Source organism: Diceros bicornis, chromosome 4 (genome assembly GCF_020826845.1).
Source record: "Diceros bicornis minor isolate mBicDic1 chromosome 4, mDicBic1.mat.cur, whole genome shotgun sequence".
Taxonomy (NCBI): Eukaryota; Metazoa; Chordata; class Mammalia; order Perissodactyla; family Rhinocerotidae; genus Diceros; species Diceros bicornis.
Genome location: NC_080743.1, coordinates 44,516,637 through 44,535,301, shown reverse-complemented (window position 1 = coordinate 44,535,301; position 18,665 = coordinate 44,516,637). Strand labels below are relative to the sequence as shown.

At 40.2% G+C, this 18,665-nt stretch overlaps 1 protein-coding gene across 2 annotated transcripts in view; it reads right to left on the bottom strand.

Moving 5' to 3' along the window:
* RAP1A (RAP1A, member of RAS oncogene family) overlaps nt 1-14,175 on the bottom strand; it is a 76,068-nt gene extending 61,893 nt beyond the window's left edge. Inside the window, exon 1 of one of the 2 annotated variants that reach the window (XM_058538784.1) lies at nt 14,090-14,175. The gene's annotated coding sequence lies outside the window, so the exon portion shown is untranslated. Of the gene's footprint in view, nt 1-6,894; nt 6,964-14,089 lie in introns of those variants that run through there. The other variant, XM_058538785.1, reaches the window with a different exon arrangement.
* Between the last annotated feature and the right edge of the window lie 4,490 nt (nt 14,176-18,665).

Below are 18,665 nucleotides of genomic sequence, written 5' to 3'. Positions count from 1 at the left end.
CTTGAATTATAGTGCCGTCATATTCCAATGTAAAAATTATGACATTTGAGTACTAGTGAGGAGTTACTAAATATTTATTTAAAATTCAAAGGGATGTTTTACAATGGAGTTTGTCCTAAGTGTGAAACTCAATATTCAAAAGGCACAAGAACTTTTTTTAAAAGAGTATACTATGTGACCAATTTTGAGTTACTTAAGTTTCACACTTAGCATTTGGATGTAACAGAAACACCATCAAAATAACCTAATATCTCATAATCTAAAGAAATAAAAGTGGGTCTGAGATGTAAGATTCACCTTCCAAACTCACTTGCCCATGGTTTTTCTTAAATTAATCTGATATTCTTAAATAATTCAAATATAAAAAAGTTTCACCCACATCAAATTTTAGATATACAAATCTATAGGGCAAATTTATACTTGTTCTGTATACACAAAACAATTTTCTGAAGCATGAAAATTTCATATGCCAGGGGTTATGTATGTCATTACTAAACCGATTATATGATTAGAATGGAGAGCAGCAGGATACAACAGAAGAGCAGTCTAAAAGCTGTCATACAGACATCTAGCAAAAAAAACAAGAGCACTTTGAGGATACCAAGAACCAAAATATCGTACAAAGTTATCTTTTATAGACCTGACATATTATAAGCTTAGTCTCAGACACCTAGAAACAAATTTTAAAATATGTTCCTTCTTCACAAACACAATCCTTTTCATTCTATGTAGGTTTACTGTATTTCCAACTCAAACAAGACAGATCCCATACTTCATGAAGTAGTAATAAACTGCCACATATGGTGACATTCATCATATCCTCTCTGAAGGTCCCTGTAGGCGACCATATCTAACCTAAAGTGTTCTTTATACCTGTTCAACATCAATTTATCTCCTCAAAGCCCTCATCAATTTCATTTCTCTTTTTGTGAAAATAAATTTCTTTTCCACAGTCTAGCATAGCAACTTCCATGTGTTATCCATCCCCCTATGGTAAATCCTGTATCACAATCCCTTCCCTTTCTCAACCTTCCACTAAAATAGTTTCTTTCAATCTCTCAATTATCTGCATAAACTTTCATCGCTTAGGTATCCATTCCCATCAGGTATTCATTTAAAAGAACTCTAGATTTAAATTTATTAAGATATTAATTCATTTGAAGGATTGGAAACTATAAATATGCAGTTTAGAGATCTCATACTATTATTCTGCCTGGGTTTTAACATCAGTTGAAAAAAAAAAACTATCCCATTATGTATTTTCTTTAAAACCTACTAACCATTAAATGCTCCAGAATTATCAGTTCATATTTCTGAACAACAAACCACACACTTTTAGAAGACAGAGACACATGTCCCCCACGCCTCTGAAACAGTCAGAGATCAGCCACACGTTAGCTACATCAACATTTTGACTACTGTTGTTCTACCACCTCATTTCAGAAAACTATAGTAAGTTTTCAAACAGTTAAAAAAAAAAAAAAGAGATACAAACAAAACCAAAAGATGATATCTTGCATGTGAATAATACAAGGGTCTAAAGCAGATCTTTTTTTTAAAGCTGAAAACATTATGGACTACTCAGTTAAAATCTAAGTGAGAATTACACTTTCCAAGTTTCTGGTCTTTATTTCCCTCCTCAAGATTTCTACTGTGTGATTTATTTTAAGTAACTTAAACCTCATTGTGTGTGTGTGGGGAGGGGGGAGTTTTGCAGAGAAAAAGATAGGCAAAAATTATTTCTGAAGACTTCTCTAGACTCATCCAGAAGAAAAATGGTGTGTGTTGCACTTAAGAAAGGATTACAAGGATAGAGGTAGTCTTCTGTCATTGACCTACTCATTCATTCATTCATTCATTCACTCATCCATTCATGTTTGCATGTAAGCAAAATACAAATATTTATTGATCACCTATTTTGTGCTTTGTACTGCAGTAGTCCCTTCTGGAAGTCTGCTGTCAGCATTATCCTCTATAATTAGAACTTCTGAATTTTCATAAATTATAGAATTACCTTGAGTTTCATCATCTGTTAAAAAATGGACAATATCTATTTCACAGATTTGCTGTGCAGATTAAATGGGATGTAAGGGCTCTACCTTCAAAAAAATATTAGTTCCCTTCTCCCTGTAGGTTCCTCTAGAGATTAGGACATTTATCAACAGTTCTCAACCTTACTATGAGAAATCTTTTATTCTCCACGGATTCCACTGTCTTGAAAGATTTTGTCTACCAACTGCATTGACATTGTATTAATCAGATACGTAATGGCTAATTCGAACTCTCCAATTGTCAAAAGACTAATGTAACTCAGTGCTAGGTTCTTCAGGTGCAAGCACAACGTTTTATTTCATTAAGAGCCTGCAAATCATCACAACATATGATAATGATTTGTGGTAATTAGTCTCAAAGGTTTGAGTCAGTATAATTATTGGTCAAAGCAAAGATACATATTTCACCTGTATAAATTTATTAAGAGCAAATATATGATATTCATAGGCTCTTTGCAATACTAAAAGTAACTCATTCCTATCTCTGCAGACTCCTGGGAAAGACATAATTTATGTACTATAAGTTAGTGATTTCCTATGTCTAGAGAAACTACTGGTTACCCCACAGATTTGTTTTAAGCCAGTATCATTAGTAACATCATCTTCAAATTCAAAAGTTACACGTATTTATCTATAAAGGTAGGCAGTGATATCCTGTCTTTCCTTTGTATTTATAAGAACAAAATCCAAACCCCTTACCATAGATTTGGCAATTTGTCCCTTGCCAACCTCATCTACCAGTCTCTTCTCAGCTTCCCGCAACAACCTTCTCAAACATGAGTGGCTGCTTCCCAGTTTAGGGCTTCTGCACCAACTGCAGCCTGGTTCACTCTTCCTGCAGGTCATCACATGACTGGCTTTTTGTCATATGGGTCTCAGATTAAAAATCATCATCTCAGAGAGCTTCTCCTCAACACTCAATCTAAACTCTTCCACCATTCTATCATTTCATGCTGGTATAGCTTCTTCACAGCATTTGTGACCTCTGAAATTATCTTAGTCACTTATTTGTTTGTTTACTGTTTCTCTCCACCACCACCACACTCCACTGGCATAGAGGGCAAGTTTTATTCACTGCTCTATCTCTAGTTCCTAGAATAGTACGAGGCACCCCAATAATCACTCAGTAAATATTTGTTGGATAACTGACCAAACTGTTTAAGATTATTTTGGGGAAGGACTCTGATTTCTCAGTCAAGAATTTATATTTAGCATGCAAAACTGCTGATTCAAATGGAATAAGAGAAAAATGTTCTTTTGATAAAAAGAATAAGAAAAATGTACACAATATTCTATTCAGCCAGTGGGCTTTATTTTCTTTTATTCCAGTCCTTTGGGATAGAAGGATATGAAAGTCTATTCATGTGTCACATTCTTCATATGTCACCTCATGTAAAAACTGAATGAATTTTTTTTTATATTTAAAAAAAAATTTTTTTTTCCCCTTTTTTCTCCCCAAAGCCCCAGTAGATAGTTGTATGTCATAGTTGCACATCCTTCTAGTTGCTGTATGTAGGACGCCGTCTCAGCATGGCTGGACAAGTGGTGCGTCGGTGCGCACCCGGGATCCGAACCCGGGCCGCCAGTAGCAGAGCGCGCGCACTTAACTGCCAAGCCACGGGGCCGGCCCCCTGAATGAATTTTTTTAAATTTCAGCTTTATTGAGGTATAATTGACATGTAAAATTGTAAATTTTCTTTTTTTTTTTGTGAGGAAGATCAGCCCTGAGCTAACATCATGCTAATCCTCCTCTTTTTGCTGAGGAAGACCGGCTCTGAGCTAACATCTATTGCCAATCCTCCTCCTTTTTTTCCCCAAAGCCCCAGTGGATAGTTGTATGTCATAGTTGCACCTCCTTCTAGTTGCTGTATGTGGGACGCAGCCTCAGCATGGCCGGAGAAGCGGTGCATCGGTGTGCGCCCGGGATCCGAACCCGGGCCGCCAGTAGCGGAGCGCGTGCATTCAACCGCTAAGCCATGGGGCCGGCCCTGTAAATTTTCTTATAATAGTATACCATGAGCTGTTAGCCACTCAGTCTAACAACTTATTTTTCCTGCCAAGATGCAAGCAGACTTCTCAGAATGTAAGACATACACACTGGGGAGGCCCTAGCTGCCATCACAGTGACAGTGCCAGAATGGCCCAGATCAGGGAAGATCCTGTTCTCAGTGATGGTTGGGGAGGAGGAAGGAAGGGTAAGTGTGATCAGTCCTAGGAGAACGATTGTAGTTCTGATTTCTGTTGACAAACAGAAAGACCTTCAAACCAATTCAAAATAGACTCAACTGGAGTCTCATAGTTTGTGACATTAAGTCACTGTTTTAAATATCTGAGGTCTCTTTAGTAACCAAAATATTCAGGTGACCAGATGTGGGCATTGGGAGTTTCACATAAGAAAAGCACAGTATTTGTAAAGAGTAATACAACACGCAATCCCCAATACTATGCGCTACATTTGCTTATTAATTTAAAAATGTTTTCAAGGATACTTTTAAAGGGAAGAGATTTGAATAAAAATAATAAGGACTTTATTTCTGAGTTTAAAAAATATTTGAATACTAAAAGAAACATTAAGAAAGGTATAAAAACTCAATGGTTTAAAAAATGCAAACATCTGGAAAGTATCAAAAACCTGTATTTATTTTTTAAAAATCAGGGGTTGCTTCTTTTCTCAACTGCTAATATTAAAGGAAGACAGCGAGCAGGTAATTCACAGCTCATGTGAGTTTACTTATCAGTCAAAGAAAATTAACATCAATCTTTAGGCTTAACTTGCTTACGTATGTTATTCAGCCAAGTGGAAAGTACAATTAGAGTAGAGCTAGAGCCAGCTACTACATTGACTAAGAACGGCATTAGCAAATTCATTTTTTTAAATTAAGAAATTAAGGGGGAACGGAGAGAAGAGAAGTACTAAAAGTAATATTTTTCTAAAGATCATATACTCTATTTCCTATTTTTCAATTGCTCCATATTTCACTGCCCTCAATACTCTAAGCTGCTTAACAAACAAGAAACCTATACTTCACTTTCCATCACTTCTGCTCACACAACTGATGTTTCTGAAGTCCAGTGGCATTCACAAATGCTGGAAAGACCACGTGCAGAAGAATTTCACCTTACAGTGAAGAATTTTAAGATAATACCTCCAGAAATACAACGTCTAAAAGCAAGGATTCCCTGTTAACTAAGAATTCAAAATGCTAAATAAATAAAATTTCTGCAGGAGACTATGCACTTGTCAAAGAAATAGCATAAACATATGCTTTTTACTGATGAAATAATAGGAATCTTTTACCCTTCAATTTTATTTATTTATTTATTTATTTATTTTTCCCCCAAAGCCCCAGTAGATAGTTGTATGTCACAGCTGCATATCCTTCTAGTTGCTGTATGTGGGACGTGGCCTCAGCATGGCCGGAGAAGCGGTGCGCACCTGGGATCCGAACCCGGGCCGCCAGCAGTGGAGCGCGCGCACTTAACCGCTAAGCCACGGAGCCGGCCCCTACCCTTCAATTTTTAAAAAAAACGTACCAACAGCCAAAGTGTACTAAGTCCCGCCTTGTCTCAGAGCTTGCCTAAACTCCACGTAGCCCGTTCCTTAGACTCAGACTCTTTCTTTTCAATTTCATCTCCAAAGTGGGTACACTTGAAGATACAGAGATCTTCACAACAGTAACTCCCAGCAACTCCCCCCAAAACCTTCCTTGTTTCCTTTAAACTTCCAGATCTTAGATCTTGCCTTACCTGTGTTATTAAACCAGCCTCCCTGTCTTTGGTCTTTCTTCCTCAATTCATTCTGTACTCTGTAGCCAAATTCATATTCCAAAAGATGAATGCTCTGATCAGGTCATTGTCCTCATATGAAATCTTCTCGTGCTCCTACATAAAGCCTATACTTCTCAACCTCACATTCAATGACTTCCAAAGTCTAGCCCCAATCAATCTTTACGGGCTTATTGCCATATTTTCTAATTATACAAGCCTAGGCTTCTTCAAATCTATCTCCTGTCCTCCAACTTGTCCAGAACTTTCTATCATGGCTCAAGTCATTCCTACCACAAAGAATGTCTACCACTCCCCTCCAGCTGCCACTGCTCAGGGCCCTTTTGCATCTCTGCATTTACTCATGTAAACAAGGACACACAAATGATATCTCCTGCCCCACCCCCCAAAAACTGGCAAAAAAAAATATTGACAATAGCTAGCTTTTACTATGTGCCAAGCAGTTTTACACAATATTTCTAATCTTCCTAATAATCTTATGAAGTAGGTATTATTATTCGCCTTTTAAAGATGAGAAAGCCAAAGTTCAGAAACATCAAATCATATATTTAGTAAGTTACCTCAAATTACATACTCAGTAAGTTGCCTCAAATCATGTACTTAGTAAGTAGCAACGCAAGGATTTGGGCCCAGGCTGCCTAACTCCAGAGCCACTGCTCTAAACACGAAGTTGTTTTTTTTAGTCTGAACCATGTAACCAACCCCTCATCTTCTGAAATAATTTAGTGGGACATAATATTTCTACTTACTACATACTACAAAATAAGTTTTCTCATGTTTGTCATTTTAGTAAAGGGAGAATATTAAAATGCTATTTCTTTCTAATAAAAGAACACTCAAATTGCAACTTAAAGGAATGTCTTTTTTGTCACAAAGATTTCTTTTACCCAAAGTGTTTTCAAAGAGATTCATTCCAACCAACTTTTTCAAAGATGACTGCAAATAACTAATCATACACTATGATGATTATACAGATTATTAATATGAGGATTTTGCGATGACCACCCAAGAATTGTAAAAAATATCTATCAAATTGGCAAAGATTATAAAAACTGACCTACTCAATGCCATTGAAGGTGCAGTGAGACACACACTGTTATACACAGGGTAACCACCCTCTGATCCAGTTATCCCACTTCTGGGAATCTATCCTAAAGGAAGAAAAAAAAACAGAGATGCAATCAAAGATAAATGTACGAAAATGTTTGCCAGTGTTATTTAAAATAGTAATATTATAAAGAATCAACCTAGAAGTCCCACAGTAGGAGACTAATATCCTGTTCAGACAAAAAAGTAGGAGCAAAACAGCATATATAAAAGTATAATTCCAATTTTTTTAAAAATTAAAAAATCTGTACATGCAAGGAAAGAACTAGAAAAATGTACATTAAAATGTTAGCAGCAATTATCTCTGGGTCATAGTTTATGGGTGATTTTCAATTTCTTCTTTACATTTATGTTCTTTTCAAAATTTGCCACAATAGAACATGAATTAACAGGAAAAAAATGTTTAAGCTGTTATAACCAATGAAAATGATCCTGAACCTAACAAGGACATATTATTTGGAATAGAAACTACATTTCCTAGTGCAAAGAAAACGTCAAGCTTGTTTTGTTTCCAGCTTTTCTTAAGCTCAGGTTTACATTTAGGCTGGGTAAAGAGTGTCATCCAAGACTCAGTAGTATTCATGAAACTGCACAAGGTTCACCATCTAAAAGTCAGCCAATGCTCCAACAGAAAGTACCATAATTCAATGAACTGTTTTATTGTATGGGTATTGAGAATAATACTGTGCAATTAATCCTAACTCAAAAAATGCAAAATAGGAAAACCAGAAAACCTATTCTTGTTCTGTGAATTGACTAAATATACTGTTGTTGCCTTATAAGCACATCTTAGTTAGGTCTGGAGGGGGGAGGAACTTGAAAATAAAGCTGGCAAGCTACCAACATTCACTAAAAATGCACATTGATGCGTTTTGTCTATATGCATATTTCTGTTCCAGTGGATAGTTAACCTTAGTGGCACAGGATGATTTTAATCAGTGTAGAAAAAAATATTAAGCTGTTCTACAAAAAAACAACTTCTCATATTAAAAGTAGAATTAAAATTGCTAGCTGAACCAGGAAAAAAACTTCCCTACAATATGACATATACGCAGGAAAGCAATTCACACAAAAAAAGTCAAAGTAAAATAAGCAGGAAAGCAAATTTATTCTTATTTTACTATTATTTTAAACAACTGGGAAACTGGTTTGCTCTAATACTAAAAAGCTGTTAGAAAATAAAACCACTGAAACAGTCGTTGAGCAACTAAGAGAGAATTTAAAATATCACATTGATTTTACTCAGAAAATAAACATCATTCTATTTTTACCCTACCGTGAAAATACATTTATTTATAAAACATATGTCAGGTTCTGGCAAACAAAATAAATTACTAAACTATAAATTCCTTAAAGTAGAAACTACAGCCTCACATCTCAGTTTCCATCAAAGAGCCTAATATTGGGTCACTCAAACATCTGTTCATGACTGAATCTGAAATCTATTAATGAAATTATGCAACATTTTCACAAGCATACAATGGAATTTAAAAGGTATTTCAAAAGACATCAATGATTTGGGCTAGATACTGAAAACCCATAAAGCCCAAAGATTAGTGTTAAATTTCAACTGCTAAAATAATTAAGCTACAGTTGCTTGCTTAATGTCCTGTAATACAGCCAACTTGTCTAGAACAGAATGATCCTATTTATAAATGAATTTAAAAATATCACTGAAAATACAGTGAATGAATTTACTCTCTGGATTACACATCTGACAGATCTGAAACGCTCAGTCTGCAATAAGAGAGAATTTCCTACTACTAACTTAGAATCTTACAAACTGCATTTGGGATTTGTCCAAAGAAACAGTTGTACCCAGTTCTTCATGCATCTCTTACTTCACACTTTTGTCATTGATAACTAAACCACAGCTCTATCTTGAGCAAAGCTATTTTTTACAATCAGAAAAAGTGAGTATAACACAGCATTGCAAACAACCGTGAATGTTACAGGCATATATACTTGTGAGTTCAAAGTAAGGCACTTCCAGTTTTAATTAATCCAATAGTATCTTTTATCAGTTATAACATGTAGTTTAGTATATTCCTATTCTTATGAAATATGGCCTAATTTAAATATATTCTGAAACCAAACATAGGATTATGTTTATTCCAAGTTTGGTTAACTTTATCATTCCCCACTTTGAAACACTCTATCAATGTGAACTAAATAGGCTAGAGATAGGAAGCTATCTGGGAAAATTGGATATGCAAAGAAATTTTTTTCCAGATTTATCTAACCTATTTTATAGCCTAAATAAATAAGTCATTAGTACCTCAAAAAAAAGCTGTTAACTTGTCTAATGATTGAAGTTAATTTCACAGAACATATTTAATCCACGTGTATATCACATACTTCTGAAAATTATATTAAAAGGATTATTCTTAAACCACTTATAAAAGTACACTATTTCTTGTTACAACTCCACCTTAATCATCACACACAATACTGGTGCAGGTGTGTACCTTCTACCTCTAAAAGGCCTATTTTCAAGCGGAAATGAGAGCATGGCATAGTTCTCTGTTGAACTGCTTTGTTGATCAGAACATCATGATAAGCGAAGCTTATGGGTTCAATACTCATCTGGATCATTTAACTTTGAAACAAACTGCCCTCTTAACCAGTCATCTCAAAACTGTGTGTAAAGAAGATTGGAGAGAGGGTATATGAATCACTAAGTGCAAACTCACAACCACTATTACAAAAATTCAAAATGCGAATGGGCCAATAGTCTCTCTGTATATGAAAAGCACATAAAAACTACCACTTCTAATTCCCAAATTTCACACATAAAAGAAGGAAAAAATGGACGCTTCATCTGTCTCCGTAACATACGAAAGCTTAAATATTTTTATGTTTAACACTAATCGTTTCCATAAGATGTGAATTTGGCATTAAGTCATACAGCAATATATGACATCAGAACGAGCAGAAAATACTTGGAAGTATGCCATAACGCTTTTTAAAATTGATGAGTTTAATCTGAAAAGGAAGATTAGAAGTAAGTTTATGTTCACAATTTTAAACTCACTACAACATTACGATATAAATGCTTTATATGAGATATTTTTATTGAACTTCTAAAATAAGAGAATTTTAGAACTGAGAGGTTACAGGTTATCTGAGGTTCAGTGAACATTGGCTTGGTCCCTAGCATGTGTCAGACACAGTGGTAGGTGCCTGCAGGTAACTCAATTAGTTCAACTTACTCACTTTATAGAAGCTGAGATTCCTCCACTCACGTCAAATCAAGCCATCTAGATTTCAGAACCAGAAATGCTGAGCAACGTCCTCACAATGGTATAATTTCTATCAAAACAGACCGGTATCATCTTCTCTTATAAACTAAATAAATTTTGGAGATACAATGCTGACCTTATTTAACAGAAACAATAATCTCTATGTTTTGAATAACTATAAAGAATTACAACAATTTAAAAGCTCAACTGTGAGAGTCCTCAACTAAGTACCAGTTGCATAATTTATCACAAAGAACTAACCATGGGGCTGTCATAGCTGTAAGATTCTAAAGACATCCACAACAGAAATTAAACAAATTGCAGACACTATTAAAAAAATCCCTTTGTAAAAAAAAAGAAAAGAAAAGGAATTATCGACATGAAAAATTAGATGCTTGAATGGAATGCTTATTTTATATAAAAGATCATTAACAAAGTCCACGGGTAACAGTAGACACTGGCAAGACTTGAAGTTATTTAACTATTCCATTACAAATGACAACAGAATGTAAAATTCTCTGAGGACAGAGACCCTGTCTAATTCATCTCTGTATCCCCCAACAATGAGCACCCTGTTGTTAAATGCTAGAGAGAGAGGTGAGCCAACATATGAACTCTAAATGCGAGCTACTGGAAAATTCAACCTAACAATCCTTTTATAACTCAAATTATTTTTAGAGTATTAAATAATAATACTCAATGCAAGTGACATTGCCATGAAACTTAAGATCAACAACTGTGGCGTCACTTTAATTAGTACAACCCACTCTTTGAAGGAATTCAGATACACCAAGAAGACAAGTATATTCAGACTGTACTTTGATTCATCAGTTCTTCTGGAAATCAATCCCAAGGAAACATTCCAAAAGAAAGAAAATGTTGCATATATAAAAGCTTTCATTTCACAGTTATTTTAATCGGAGGAAAAGGAAACTACCAATATGCCCAACAGCAGGTAGATGGACTATTTTGCAACCACTCAAAAAGGCTTGAAATGAAGATTAACTTCCTAATTGGTCTTCCTACTTCCACTCTTGCCTCCCCCCATCCCTGCTAAGTTGATTTCCACACAGCAGCCAAAAGGAGTCTCACAAACTTAAGTCAGAACAGGTCTCCTGGAACAGAAAACCCTCCAATGGTTTTCCATCTCATTCAAAGTAAAATCCAAATTCTTACCGTGGCCTACAGGCCTCACAGGGGCCTCAGCTGCTTCCCTAACCTCAAGCTCTCTCACTTTCCCTCTTGCTTACCGGCCTCCTAGTTGTTCTCAAAAATGCCAAGTACAATGAGGGGTCTTTGCACTTGCAGTCCTCTGCCTGTAACCTTTCTTCCCCAAGAGAGCACACATCCCTCACTTCCTTCAGGTGCCTGCTCTAGTCTCACATCTTCCCTGGTTACCCTTCTCTGCCACTGTTTCTCTCTATCCTCTCACTCTACTGTTCTGCAGAACTCTTATCATCTGATATAGTCTATATTTATTTGGTTATAGCCCATCTCTCCTGATTAGAATATAAGCTCTATGACAGCAAGGACTTTGTTTTATTCACATAATAAGCATTCAAAAAGCATTTGTTGAATTAATATTGAATGCTGCTATAATAATTATTAACTACATGAAAAACCACACATATAAACAAGCTTGGAAGAGAACAGGAGAAATGAACAGTTTGATTTGTGCACATTTTCAAGTGTTGATCATATTGCTAAGAAGGAGTTTGTACAATAAAAATCATAAATCAGTCATGATTATGATTTTAAGCTGCCAAAAGTGACAATAACAATCTTATTTCTTTGGAAGTCATCAGTATATTAGTTCAAAACTGACTGGTAATAGTTATTAATGAGAACTTTTCACCATAAAATGGTAATAACAATCACTCTTAAATCTTGTTTCCAAAGACCTGAAGTTTAGTCTCTAAGCATAGACACTGTCATTCCTGAGGCCACTGAGAAAGTGAACAAAGGCTTTTGAACACTTTTAATATGTAACCGAATAATACTCAGAGATTCCAGTTTACGTTGGAAACAGGTATCCATAACTGGCTTCAGAGGGTCACTGAAATGCAAAATTTTGTGCATAAATGCTATTACTTTTTTTCTGGGGAAAGAGTCTATATATTTCATCATATTCTCAAAGGTGTCAGTAGCCTCGAAAAGGTTAAGAATTATTATTTCATATATTGGAAGTGAAACGCAATATTCTAATATAAACTACATCTCAAAAGGATAGAAGCTATATAATACCTAGACACATCTTTGTAATCCTTCAATTCATTCAAGAAACACCGAGTGCCTACCATGTGCCAGGCACCATGTATGATCCTCAACACCTTTCACCTAATCATACTTTGTAGTACATAATTCAAAATACCGAGGAAACAAGATTCACTGAAACACCAGACTGAAAAAGAATTTCATTCAACCAACACAAATACAATTTCAAAACAGAAAGTGTTTTAAAAAAACCATAATAAAGACAGAAAGGAGCTTGGGGCCTGATTTAGTGCTTATTATGTCAAAATATCACAGATCTCACTTACAACAAAAGAAAAGAAAAACTACACTTACGCATGCCCACCCCCACACACTGACAGGAAACCAAAAGAAAGTTTCCAAATCCTGTTTCCAGCAGCATCCCTTCTGAGACTGCCCTTCAGCATACTTTTGAAGGTAGGAGCCCCACGTTGGAGAACTAAGAGCTGATACCTTACTCTTTCTGTGGTAGAAACAGAAAAAAATCATCATCCCACACCCAGGAAGCAGAAAACTGTGGCCACCTGTAAGGCTGTGGCCCCTTAACCTCCTACCTTCTTATTCCCTTTCATTTCTTATGCTCTCCTCCCTCCAAAGCAGTGACAAAACGATCCATCTTCCCTCTCAAGAATACATAACTCCTCAATGCTAGTTTTTGCCAAGAGGTCAAAAGGTCCCCTAAACTCTGGTTCTTAACCCTGTGAGGAGATTCCACTTTTTAGTCTTCCCCTCATCTTCTCCCTGTAGCAGTAAATTACACAATTCAGCTGAAGACACTGTCCTTAACTTCCTGAGCGAGGGGGGAAGCGACACTCCTACCAGCCCGTTTCTAGAAAGACAAGAATCACACGGAGACCTCTTCCCTAACAAAATTCAGGAAAGAAGTAGAGCCTCAAGAAAAGCAACGCTGAAAAGGCGAACACATGGCATGCTACGGAAGACATGGGGGAAGGAGGGCGGGAAAGGGGCTGGGAGATGTCGAGATGTCAGCCCTATGCACTGGGGGAATAAAGGAAGGGAAGGGGGACCCTGAGCCCTGACAGAAGTGAATAGAGAGACGGCAACGCTCCAGTCTACCTGCACCTCTTCAGAGAGGAGGGAGGACAGAAAATTCACCCAACCCTCCAACCCCCTTTTCGCGTGCCCCCAAAGGGAGAGCTGGGTTTGAAGGCAGATCTGAGCCCAGTCTGGGGACAGGCAAGAAGAGGAAAAAGGCAGCGATGTCCAATCTTCGACAGCTCTCAGGCGGCGAGGGGCGAGGGCACTGTGTCCGGGGAGACGGCGAGGGAAATCGGCTTGTGCCATGACACCTCGGGGAGTTGGAGGGTGGGGGACACAATGTCCTCTTTCTCTCCCACACCCGGCCCGGGCCCCTCCCGTCCGTCTCCCGCAGGCCCAGCTACAGTCGACCGGCTCGGTCTGCGGGCGTGGTTGGCTCTGGCCCCGGCGGCGGCGGCCGGGCCTCCCCGAGCCCTGGCCCCTCCCGCCGGCCAGGCCCCCGGGCCGCCGCCCCGGACACCGAGGGAACGCGGAGGAGGAAGGGGGAGCCAGGGGACTGACCAGCGACATGAGCCGCCTCAGCCCCAGCCCGGCCGACCCGCGCCCCCCGCTCCCCCTGGAGCCGGCTCGGGCTCCCCGCCCCTCACTCACCCCCCCGGTCCGGCGCCTCCTCCACCTCCTCCTCCTCCTCCTCCTCCCTCCTTTCGGCCGTGGCTCCTGCTCCGGCTCTGCGCGGCGTCGACGGCAGCAGCGGCGGTAGCGGCGGCGGCGGCGGCGGAGGCGGCGGCAGCCTCGGGAGCGGCGGCGGCGGCGCCTCCAGAACGCGCACGCACGCAGCACGCAGGCCCCACCCCCTAGCTCCGCTCCGCCCCTCCGAGTCGGCGACGGGGAGGTTTCGGCCCGCCTTCCCCGCGGCGTTCCGGAGTCCGCTTAAAGGAGCCGCGCAGGAAGGAGTGGGGAGCGCTAAGAACGATGGGGGTTGCAGCTTTGCGGAGGGCGGGGTAGAGGAGTGAGTGAGGCCGGAAATGAAATGAGGTAGGATCCGAAGATTCAGAAGGAATAGAATTTTGGAGGGAATGGAACCATTCGACAAGTATTGACTGAGCACTTGGTGGGTAGCAGGCACTGTTCTAGGCACAGGGGATAAGGCCATAGGAAAGTAGAGGTCCTCGTGGAGCTTGCGTTCTGGCGGGGTGGGAGAGAGGGAACCGACAACAAACAAGTAATCAAAAATTTCAAGTAGTGATAAATGGTGTGAAGAAAAATAAATCAGGGAATGGGGTGACTTTATAGCTGGCCAGATAATGCTCCTCAGAGGAGACCTTTGGGCACATACACATACGATAACGAAGGAGTGAGCCTAGCAACCACCGGGGGTTGTGGCGCACTGTAGGGGAACAGGCTGAAAGAACCAGCCATAAATTCATTGGTGGGAACATGCGTGGTATGTTGCAGGAATAACAAAAGGTCGGTATGGCTGAGTAGAGTCGGCTGGCTGTAGGGCAGTAGTAGTTATGCTGAGGTGGGGATGTGGCTAGATCCAGCAAAGGAATGACTGCATCTGATTCTCATTTTTAAAAGTTACTCTTGCTAATGTGTGTCAAATACACAACAGGGAGGCACAGATGTCTGCAGGGAGACCACTAAGAAGGCTGTTCGTGGTAGCTTGGACTAGGATGGCAGCAGAGAAGGGGTGAGAAAAGGTCTATTCGGATATATTTTGAATTGGAATGGATTTGGCAGAGAGTGTGTGAAGGAACAGAAAGATCATGGATGATTCTTAGGTTCAGAGCCTGAAGGATGCGTTAATGGTGATGCCATTTAATGAAATGGAGAAGACTCAAAGAGGAGCAAATCTGGAGTGGGAGAAATCAAGAGTTTTGTTTTCTACACGTTACCTATGAGGTGCCTGTTAGACATCCAAGTGGGGATGTTAAGTAGGCAATTGGATACATGAGTCTGAAGACAATAGATGCTTTTTAAGTCTTAAGTCTACACAAAATCCCTTAGGCAGGGGGAGTAGCTGGAGGAGAAGACCAAGAGGAACTCCAACCCTCGGAGATTAAGTAGAAAAGGCAAAGGAGCTACCAGTCAGATAGGGGGAACACCAGGCAAGGGTGAAGTGTTGGAAAATAAGAGAATTGTTTCAGGAAGGTGGGAGTGATCAGTCTTATCAAATATTGCTGAAATAAGTAAGATGAGGACTGAAAGTTTGAACAGCGCCTTTGGGCTGCTGATGACCTTGACGAAAGCAGTTTCACTGGAGTCACAGGGGAGAAAGCCTGATTAGGGTGTGTTAACAGGAGAATGGGAGGTAAGGAAGAAGTGTTTACAGCAAGTGTAAACAGCTCTTGAGGAGCTTTGCTGTAAAGAGCAACTGAGAAATGGGCAGTAGCCAGAGGAGTACTCGGGATCAAAGGAGGGTATTTAAGATGGGAGATGTTTCCTCATCTTGGTATGCTGGAATGATCCTTTAGAGACTTAAAAGTGATGATGCAGAAGATAAGAGGAGACAACTGGAGAAAGGTTGTCCTCAAGTAGGTGAGAAGCAATGGGACCTAGCACAGAAATGAAGGGGTTGGCGTTGGATAGGAGCAAGGATGGTACATTCACACACTATTTTTGAAGAAAAGGCAAAGTCTGTGGGTGCAAATGCTGGTGGGTCGGGCCGTACATTTGGTGGTGGCATGCTCAGGCCACTCTGGAGCAGAAGGAGGCAGATAGGACCTGATTTCCAGCCCTTTTTCTGCCAGCTAAGCTGTGTGCCCTGGTGGAGCCACATCAGCCTGGAGGAAGGGGCACTTTTTCTAATGTCTCCACGTGGAGGAGTAGTGCCTTTTAGCAATCCTACACCACACACACTGTACCTTTTCCCATTTGTGCTGAGCTCTGTGTGTGCCGGCTGCCTCACTGGGTTTGATGAGGTAGATCTGGGCTGTCCTTTCCTTTACTCTTGATAAACAGCTGGGAGTGGAGAGGGGCTATTGACTAAGGAGATAGAAAGTGAGAAAGAATTCCCTTGGAGAGTGGAAGAGTTACTGGAGCAGTGTAGTAAGGACAATGCTGAGGGCCCTCTTGAGTTGGTGGTCTTGTATTTAAAGTGAGACCACTCAGCAAGGTGTGTGGTTTTTCTCCAGCCACATTCCACGCTTCGGGGGTCGAAAGAGAGATGGATTTGACCAGGGCTGGGTTTTGCTGATGAAAGTCAGTGAGAGGGGGAGGGCTATGTGCCAGGGAGTGGTGATAGTGATAGACCTTGGAATCTCAGCTAGGAGGGAAGAGAGGGCAAGGAAAAAAGCAGTGAGGTCATGGTTTGGAGTCCCTGTGGGAAAGAATAGTTCAAGAGGAAGCAGTCAAATAAGTGGAGGCAGGGGGACTTTCCAAGGATCGAGCATGGGGAAGGGTGAGTGAGGCAGTTGGCAGAGAGGAAGTAAAGGTATCTGTGAGAAAAAAGGCTTCAGGCAGGCATCAGGGGGCTGAGGAAACAGCAGAGTCCTGGGGCTCCTGTTCTCACAGTACACGGGAGCCATGGTGTGGGAGAGGTGGAGGGAGCCGCGAAAGCTGCGGAGAAACTGAGCCAGGAGGGGGTAAGCCAGCTGGACTCAGCTGGGGCTCCTTCACAGGCCTTGGGAGAGCCCGCTGGGTGCTCTGCTTTACCTGCTCTTTCGTGTCACCATGGACACCTGAGCATTTATGTAGATACTTTATCTTGCCTGGTGTTTGACTGAAACTAAACGACATCTTTCCTCCTAAATCCAGCTCCTCCTCCTCCTGACTTCCCCCTTTCTGCTCAGGGCACTACCTTTCTCAGTTACTCAGCCACCAAACCTCAGCTGCCTTTAATCCTTCTTCCCCATCCCAGTACCCGATTAGTCCCCAAAGTGTAGCAATCTGCACTGCCCAATAGAATATTCTGCCATGGTGGTAATGTTCTTTATCTGCCTAGTCCAATACCATAGTCACATGTGGCTCCTGAGCGCTTGAAATGTGGCTAATACGGCTGAGGAAGTGGACTTTAAGTCTTATTTAATTTTAATGAATTTAAACTTAGATTTAAATAGCCACATTTAGCTGGGGGCTCCTATATTGGACAGATAGAGATAGCTCCTTCCTACACAGTGTCTCTTCCATCTGCCCCCTCCTGTCTGTCTGCGTTGCCACTACCCTAGGTCAGGTACTGATTCCCTCTAGTCTGCACTTTGGCTATTGTCTCCTATTTGGTCTCCTGCTTATTTGCTTTCCCTACAATCCATCTTGTGTTCTTGCCAGAACCATATCCCCAAAGTAGTAGCCAGATCGTGACTCCACCCTATTTCAAAATTATCGGTAGTTTCCTGTCAAATTACGTACAAACTGCTTACTCGGGCATTTGCCCAATTATGGGTCTCCATCTCACTTTTCCAGCCTTACCCTACATTTATAGAGCTGGTTCTCAAGCAAAATTGAACTAATAGCTACAATTCCTACCAACTTTTTAGAAAGGAGCCAACTCGTTTGCCTAAATTGTCTCTGCCTGGAACAGTGCCTCCCTTCCCCCCTTCCAGCCCCCAAATCTGTTGAAATCCTTGAAGGCCTGTCTTATAATGTAGCTCCTACCTGGAACCTTTTCTGATTTTTCCTCTCCTCTGAAATCCCAGTTTCTGTTTTTACCTCCCCTGTGGCTTTTATATGCTGCCTTGTCATATATGTTGTGTATTCATTTTATTCTCATTACTAAATATTCCTCCTTGCAAGTTACTGTTTTAATTATGTTAGTGCCTTTTGCAGTGTCAGTCTTGCTCCTTAGATATATGAGATGCTCCTCAACTGGCCACTGACTTGAGTGAGTTATACATTCTCATGGAATCTGAAGAGCATCCATGCCTCTCTCTCTAACTCTAAGAGTAACATTACTAACCCTCAAGAGAAAGTCTTTATACTCTGGGAGAAACAAAAAGAAAAAGAAGCAGAAGAAGCTGAAAAGCAATTATTTCCTGGCACTCCTGTTACAATTGAGAATTTCTTAATTTGGAAGGCCAAGTTTGGTGCAGAACTCTTGGAAGTCAAAAAGAAACAAATGCAAGAAAGACAAGCAGGAAAGAATAAAGTGGGAAACAGCTATTTAAAACATAGTCTTGACACATCTGCTATCCAGTTCTTATAGGATGTTGGAAACAGTGTGAAGGTAGACAAGTATTTGTTCCAGGAAATGGAAGACTTGGAGCTGGAGGATGATGAGGATGACCCA